Raw genomic sequence first — 8,745 nt, 5'->3', positions numbered from 1 at the left:
GGCATGTTTGCTGGAAAGCGTGTGCTCAATTGTAAAAAATAATAAAAAATAAAAATAAATAAATAAGAAAATATACAGCAATCCTTCTTCACTTGGCCTGACTTAGTTTAAAAGCCATTTCTGTTCTACAGGTTTCCAGAGGTGGGCTTATTGAGAAGTATCGCGTGACCTTAATTTAGGTACATTACAGGCGCCAAACCAAATGTAAAACTGTATAAGCAGATGTTCTTGGTTCAGTCTCTGTTGAATCAGAAATGCTGTGCGTTTGTCTTGCCACTATATCTTGCTTAAAGTTCGACATTTTTTCCCTTTACAAAAGGGAAAGTAGGCTCCTCTGTTATTTAATTGAAAAATATTTTGTAAAACTGCATGTTGATCATGAAGACAATAGACTGCCTAATACAACTTGTTACTATGTATTTATTTTCTTCTTTTTTATATGAAATGTTACTTTAGATAGTTTTTTATTAGGCTGCCTGTCTAATCGCATTTCGTAAATAATATTAACGTGGTTAATTAATTTTTTCGTTGGTTTTTAGTGCGAGTTATAAGGAAAGCCATCGCGCTTTATTTTTTGCTCCGAATACCCCCTTTGTCAGGGTTCGAATTACGGGTGGAATTGTGGAACACCCCCCCCCCCCCAAACTGCGGTGGCGGAGGATGAGCTGGAAACAAGGGAAAGCCTGACTACTACCTTTAAATCTGTCATTACTTTCAACCTGTTCCCCTTTATCCTCCTTGATTAACAATAAAACAAATAATTCACAGAATAATCGACACCAATGGCGTAATTAGAAGAAATGCTTATGCTCGCGAAACACCGCAGATTGCCTGAAATTTGTGTACTATTGAGAAAGCTACAGCATGAGATTGTTTAATTAACAAGGATGGCAATTTGAATAATTAAGTGGCAAGTAAGCCCAAAGCTTCTCTTAAATGCTTCACATTATAGCTTTCTTGTGTTACAAAATTCAGATTACAAAACGGAGCTAAATGTAGTGAAATCGATTTAAATGATTGAGAATAAACTTTTAGATTAGGCTGAGTGCAATGAACAATAACGTTTAGAACACAGACCTCACAAAAGCTGTGATGTGTCATGAGCATTTAACGTAGTTTAAATCGATAAACGCCATCCTTGTTAATAGGTGAAGCAAACTGGTCTGATGCATACTGGCGATATTTTTCCAAATCAGCACGTCATCCGGGTATCTTTGTTATACTGGACATTTAGTTTCGTTCGCACACTGTATACTACGTACTACATTTGGTCAAAATCAGTATACTCAAGTATAGTATGCCGTTTCGAATACAGCCACTGTGTTGCGCCGTCTTTTCGCTATCTCGGCATCTCACGAACATGCTCCTTCTCTACCCCTTTTTTAGTGACTACGGAGGCTGCGAGGGACCGAAACACATTAACTCAAGGTAAGTAGGCTACATTCGCTAAATAGGAAACTAAAACAGACTTTCATTCAGCTGCAAGCATACACCACATAACATGACACAATTCCTAAACATAAAGAAATGGCGCTTACACCTATCACAACCAGTTCTTGTGTAAAGGGATGAGAAATGAACTGAAAATGAGAAATCTTATCTGGTTCTTAAATTTGAAAACTTGGTGTTACTGTGAGGTTTAACATCTTAACTTCATGTAATTCAGTCAAGAGAACTCTGGAAGCAACTCAGTGAGTCAGTGGTTTCCCTCCAATTTTAGGAGATGGATTTTAAAAACAGCAAGCCATTAAACTCGTCCTCACCAAACACATCATTTCCGCATGATGCTCATCCTAGAAGTATTCAAGTCACATCACCTCCCTCCCTTCAGCAGGTGGCACCTTGGTGTACAGTGCAGTGTGACGTACAATTCACTGTTACGTCTGCAAAGGCAGATAAACGACCTTGAGGCATAGTGACTCTTTACTTAACTCAGAGATCCCTGATTACATCCATAATTCAGCATTCTCTTTTCTCTGCATAACGGGTTGCCAGACAACCAAGAGAGGTAGGTATATGAGCCAGGACAACTGAGCACAACTGAGTAGGGTCACACACACAAAGTTTCTGACATTCAGTCATCTGTGGTCCAGGAATGGACAGGGAACCATCCACAATAGAGCAACACAATCAGCTCATTATGGGACCAAATGGGGCCAATGACACCAACAGAGGGAATAAACAATCTCAGATACAGAGCATAAAACCCACTTAGCCAGTAATGGATAATGAACTACATCACATTTTACACCAGGAAGGCATGAGCAGAGGGATGTGACATCACAGCAAAATATTTTGCATAAGCACCTCATCCATGTCATGTGGTGAGAAACAATTCCCCCTGTCAAGTTGCCTGGTGATCCATTACAGAATGAAAGTGAAGTCTAGCTAGCTTGCAAGCTATTTTCTTTCACCAGATACGCTCAGCATTGAACTTCAATTTCAGAAATAATGTACATGATATTTTTAGAAGTAAATGTAAGGGGTGTAGTGGTATGTTAGTTAACCGGCTAGGTTTTTAGTAATTAGATCAAGCTACATTGCAAGGGACTGCATATGGATAACATAACTCAGGAGATCATGTATCATGTCATTTAATGTCAGTATTTTAACAACTCTTCTGCTGTCCTGTGCCTCATGTTGCATTTGTTTCATGAACAGGGCATCCAACTGCCTTCATAGGGCAGGTTTTATGTCTGTATATCACAGACGGTAGGTACAAAAAGATGAAACCTGCTGCCCCCCCCCCCCCCCCCCCTTCTGGTTGCTACAGAGTTAGACTAGTCACAAAAGGCACAGGCTAGTATCAGTCATGATCTTCAGTGCAGCATAATGCTAACAGAAAAAGCATATTGGTTTTCATATCATCATCCCAGTCTGTGAAAACAAGGATGAGGGATGACCATCTCATCTTCCCTAGTTACACATTTTGATACGTTTTCTCACCAACATATAAATTTAATCATAATTGTGTGTGACACTGTTAGGGAAAAGCTTTTCCGTTACCTAGCATCTGAGGCCAGCGAAGTGGAAGCAATAACCCTTGTGCATGCTAAGTGTTTTGGTAAGGGCTTGGAATATTATGGACATGATGCATGATTTTAAGGTATTCAGAATTTATATTTATACATATATAATTTATTTTATAATAATTTTACATTTATACTCACTACTTAGCTACAATGTCCTACAAGCAAATAAGAATATGTTGCAGACATAGCTCACAGTTGTCTTGCTCTTTAAGTTGCCCATGCATGGATACCCATATTCCCACTGGTGAGAACAATGGCATATGTCCCATTTGATTCATAATACAGATGAACCCAGCTGAAAATCTCAGCTTTCCCTCTTAATGTCACTCTTCCCTCTTAAAACCACTTTCAAAGCCAGACACTAATAATTTAGGCCTAACTTGACCCTTAATGTCACTGGGAAACCCTTTTGTCACATTCAGAGAAGCCAGATATAGATGTTTTCTCCTTTAAAGTCTAGCTTTAAAATAACTGAATTAACCAATAATTGCTTGTTCTACATTGTGTATAACCAAATTTGTAAAGGAATAGCATCAGCCAAACTAAAGTGTTGAAATTTCATGACCAATCATCTTTAAGCAGTTGACAATGCACACCTTTTTAGAATAAAGTGAAACTTAATCTAATGTTCAGCTTTGACTTTGAAGATTGTCCAGACATATCAGTTACTTCTTTGCTTAGACTACTACCATTCACTGGCTAGGTTTCAGTGCTTCAGGAGTCAAGGCGTTAAGAGTGTTAAACACACATTTGCTTACCAAGCTGTTTGTTTCAGCTATCTTTAAAAAATGTGCATGAAATTCATTTAGCCAGCTAAAAACATGAGAAAGTGTCTTGCTACCTTCTTGTTATTTGTTGCTTGTGTCTTTTTTAATAAACAGCATATCTAGCATTTCCAAAATAGTACCTCTGTGCTTCTAAAGGTTTCTATGGTTTAATTTTTCTTAGCCACCTTTGCAGTGAACATATACTAGTCTATTTTATTAGTGTTTTTTGAGAAATGATGGTGGAATTTTGAAAAAGTCTGCATAACCCGAATAAGCAATTAACATGCTCTTAAAATACAAAGCATGATTATTGAAAACATTGAACTTAAGCTATATATTGCCAGATTGTAGAACAGCATGGCTATAACACATGTTCAACATGCAATTTAATATGTTTTCATTAACTATATAATGCCTTAGTAAGCATGTTTAAAATACTGTTCTTTGTCCTCCTGCCTGGTAGCAGCATTGGATAATATTGGAGTTGTGTTAAAAATCATACCATGATTAATAAGACATATCTGTCAGCAGTGCAGAGGTTACACTGTATATTGATATGAGGTTTCAATCAGTCAGTCATCAGTGTTTATAATATCACATGTGGACCTTTACGTAAACCTTGCTAAGAGAAGGTTTGACTCACGACATCAGGTTATTCTCTCAATTGTGGCAAATCTATTTGTTTAAATCCCCCAAGCAGGTTCATAACAGAACAATTCTAATCTTTTGATACTGAACTTTAGAGTGCAGGTTACCATGCGAGCTAACAGAGACCCCCTGGGCTGCAGTCAGGGCTGCTGCCTCTTTGATCTCCTGAATCTTACAGATTATGTCCTGCTGGTTTCTTTGACTATTAACTCACAGGATAAGAAAGGCTGCCCTCAACATACAGCTTTTTCCAAAACACTGGAAGAAGCTTTCTTATACTGTTGATGGACTGAGACTACAGTGAGCTTGTGTCACCAGAAATTGTGATGACACCAGCAAGAATATTTGTTATCATGCTTACTGTAGACATTTTGGCCAAATATAAACTAATCTGTGGAGAATTCATTTTTCAGGAATTTGGTTTTTGAAATAATGCTTGCAACATTGAAACTATAAGAAACACTAACTGCATTTACAGGATATTCAGAATCATGCCTGATGGTGATTTATGATTTACTCTTTTCTCTATTTGCACAGGGTGGTGTGTGGTATAGTGGTTAATAAGCAGGACTTGTAACTGAAAGGTTGCAAGTTTGATTCCCCATGGGGGCACTGCTGCTGTATCCTTGGGCAGGGTACTTAACCCACAATTTCCCCAGTAAATATCCAGCTGTATGAATGGATAACATTGTAAAAACCTGTAAACCTGTAGTCTGCTAAATGTCAATAATGTAATGTACTCTGTCATTACATGATTTGGACATTGATTTATTATGTAAAATGTGCCTTCAGCTTTTTTATTTATCATGTAAAATGTGCCTCAGTGACAAGAAATATACAACTACCATTTTGAATTGTTTACACAACGCTTGTAATAGAGACCTTGGCAAAGTTCATTTCATATTTCACTTTAAAATATCAACAAGTAAAATGATTCCTCAGTCATTTAGTGTTTCAAATGGCAACTAATCAGTCTGATCAATCTCAGTCTCATATTATTAAGTATTAGTAACTATTAGTTACTGTTACTATTATCTATTACTATCATTACTCTTATTATCTGTTACTATTACTTATCATACAACCATGTCTAGAGTTGGGTTCAAAAGTTGGGAACCAAGCTTTAGAAAAAGCTAAAGGGGACAGCTGCAGGTAATGCTCTTTGGTCTGGCTGGTATTTCTGCCTCACTGTCACACAGCATCTCTGAAAGACTTTCAGGTCCTTCAGTGTCCCTAAAAAAACTTAAAATGTAGCAAGACATAAAAGTCTAATTTCTGTGCTTTGCAGCAGAAACAATCCTCTGTTTATGCTGTGAAATTCTAGAACATACAGTGATGAATTTTGTTGAAAACAAAGAAAGAAAAACAGAAACTTTTGGGGACACTCAATACTCAATACATTTGCACATTCACCCTGATATTCACAATTTGTCCTTGGACAGCATTCCAGAAAACATATCACGCTGAATACTTGAAAGTTGATAATGCTGGGTTTGATAAAATGGAAGCTACATAGTGGCAGCTAGATACTATAACATACTAACAGCAGAGTCATCAGATGAAAACTCTGGTTTATAGGTAGCTAGCCAACTGTGTTGTTGTTTTCTTTTGCTTTGCTTTGCTGTATCACATAAAGCAAACATACAGCAGAAAATAAATAGCAAATTATAGTGCGCTAGCTTTTTATTTGTTGTAAAGATTTCAGTTATGAATAACGTGATAGTTACTATGAGTGACAAGTTGTCCAGGTAGAGGACATCTACTTTGCTCCAGTGTGCGAAATCCCCCCCTACCCATATCTGCCTGCCAACATTTAGCTTCCAAAATACGTCAGACAAACATACAAAACTTATGGATCTGTGTATGATAATTATTCATAATAAAGTTTGCCATGCAAATTACGGGAGTTTCCTGGGAGAAACACCTGCACACATCTTTTGACCACAACTTTTGAATCATTACCAGATCAAATGGATTACTCGACAACACTTTGTCGCACAGAGAAGCATCTAGTATCATAGGAAAGGGTAAGTTCTGCTGTTTATTTTGATATGCGGTACATTGTGAAGCGATAGGGACTTTGTGACTTATTTAACCGAGAAGCAGGAGTATGAAAATGGGTGAAGAAATTAGTAAAGATAATACTTTGCAGAAGTTTTATCTGTCTTCATAACGTGATTACTTTGGTATGTACTAATATGTGACTAGCGTCATTACAAAGCTCTGGTTCCGCTCTTGTGAGATGTGTTCCATATTTATGCAATGCAAGTTCATGAGTAATTCAAACAAGAGTAATGGGTGTGGAGATGGACACAGAGCTGTATGCAGATTGTAACTATGATTAAATTTGATGTAAATTCAAAATTATTTTTCCGCCAACACTTCGTAGCATAGACAAGCAACTAGCATCGTTAGCAATGAATACATCCCTAGAAGAAGGGATGTGAATTTGGTCTCAGGCTGTGTCTGTCGGGCTTTAAGGGTTAAAAGACATTTTTAGTGACAATTGCAAGTGACAAATAATTTTTTTAAGATTTTTCCAGAGACCCCCTCAAAATTTTACTGTTGAGGCTTTCAGGGGGTCTCAAGTGTCAATCAAGGGGTCTTGGACCCCCCGAGACCCCCCATATTTCGCACCCTGCTTTGCTCATATAGTGTTTTTGTCATATAGCTAACTATGCTATAATAAGGAACTTTTTTCTTTTAGCGTTTTTCTGGTAGCTTTGTCAGACTACACTTTCAGCATTCATATAGGTAGTTATACATGTAGTTACTCAACATTTGTAGTTCATTATTGAGATAAGTGATGATTCAATAATAGGCTTTGCCAGACCCAGTTACATTAGTTAAGAAGGTATTGTGGTTTCACTGAGTTACAAAGTAAAGAAAAACATAAGCTTCATGGTGTAATTCATCATTAATATTGGCTTAATAGCTACATGTGTATAATGATTATAGTAAGAGGTAGCTAATACAAAGCTAATGTTTGTATTAAGGTGGTCACGTGCTAGAATGATGGAAATGTGACTGATACTCAGATCTGGTATGGCATATTTATTGCAATAAATCTGTTTTTCTGTGTTGCAGTACTTATGTTGTGTGCAATTTAGTGATTTATTTTGTGTCTGATTCTGTCTCTACACCAAATTGCCCAAAATGTGTTTAACAGTATAGCTTACATGCTGAATCAAATCACTCATACATTTAAGTGCATGTCTCACACACTCAATATGTGTTACATGTAACGTAAATATATACCAATCTACTTAATGTTTATGTGATATTTTCATTAAAATGATAGAAGTTCACTTTTGGGGAGCTGCAGGAGGCCAATTTAATCAAGTTTACAATAACTTACTGGTGTAGCGTACTTGAAACAACAACCCTAGATCACCTGAGAACTCTGCTCTGTGTGCTGAGAGTATCCCATGCTGTTTTTACTACTGACTCATTTGAAGCCTCAGATTATTGGAGTGGGATTCACAAACCTTGCATTGATGAGATTAACTAAGACCCTTTTTTCTTTTCTTCTAATTACCATTTATTCTCCAGAATAAAATCTGTCATTTTGTAAAACAAAAGATGGTTAGTTCCATTTAATTCAATAGTTCACTAGTTAAATTTTCTGACAAATGCTGACTACTAATTTAAAGTGTGTTGAGAGATTATACATTTTGAAATGTATAATCTTTCAATAATAAGCAGGAATAAATAAGTAAATGATGCAATACATTGAGTTTTTGTGAATGGATGGGTGTGACCCCAGCTATATATTTTAACATAATATTTTCCCCACAGCTTCCAGTTATTGACAAATACACAAAAATGTGATTTTTGCCATAACATTTTTGAGAAAGCATTCTATTTTGAATGCTTGTATATCTTTTTTTAAATAGTAAAGTATGCATCATTTACTATCTAAGATGCAAATGTTGAAAAGTTGTTTTTTAATAGCAAATACAAGTCCAACAGAAAGAAATGACAGATGTCAGTGTACCACAGGTATTCCTGGAAACCTGAGGAAATGTCTGAAGCATTTCTGCAAACACACCTACTCCTCAATTTGTGTAAGTCCTCCTTTAATTATTCTTCACCTCCTGTGCAACCACTTATTTCTGTAATGCAACAAAACGGAACATTCCTTGATCATTATCAGAGAGGCAATTTTATTTGATGTGTTTTGGCCTTCAAATAAAAAGGAGGGGAAATTATGTCAGACAGCATTCAGAATCAATTTGTGAACAAAACAAGCAATGAATTCTTAAATGCTTTTGTAGAAAAATGCAAAACTCTGAAAT

Source organism: Megalops cyprinoides, chromosome 12 (assembly GCF_013368585.1).
Source record: "Megalops cyprinoides isolate fMegCyp1 chromosome 12, fMegCyp1.pri, whole genome shotgun sequence".
Classification (NCBI taxonomy): domain Eukaryota; kingdom Metazoa; phylum Chordata; class Actinopteri; order Elopiformes; family Megalopidae; genus Megalops; species Megalops cyprinoides.
This window is presented reverse-complemented; position numbering follows the sequence as displayed.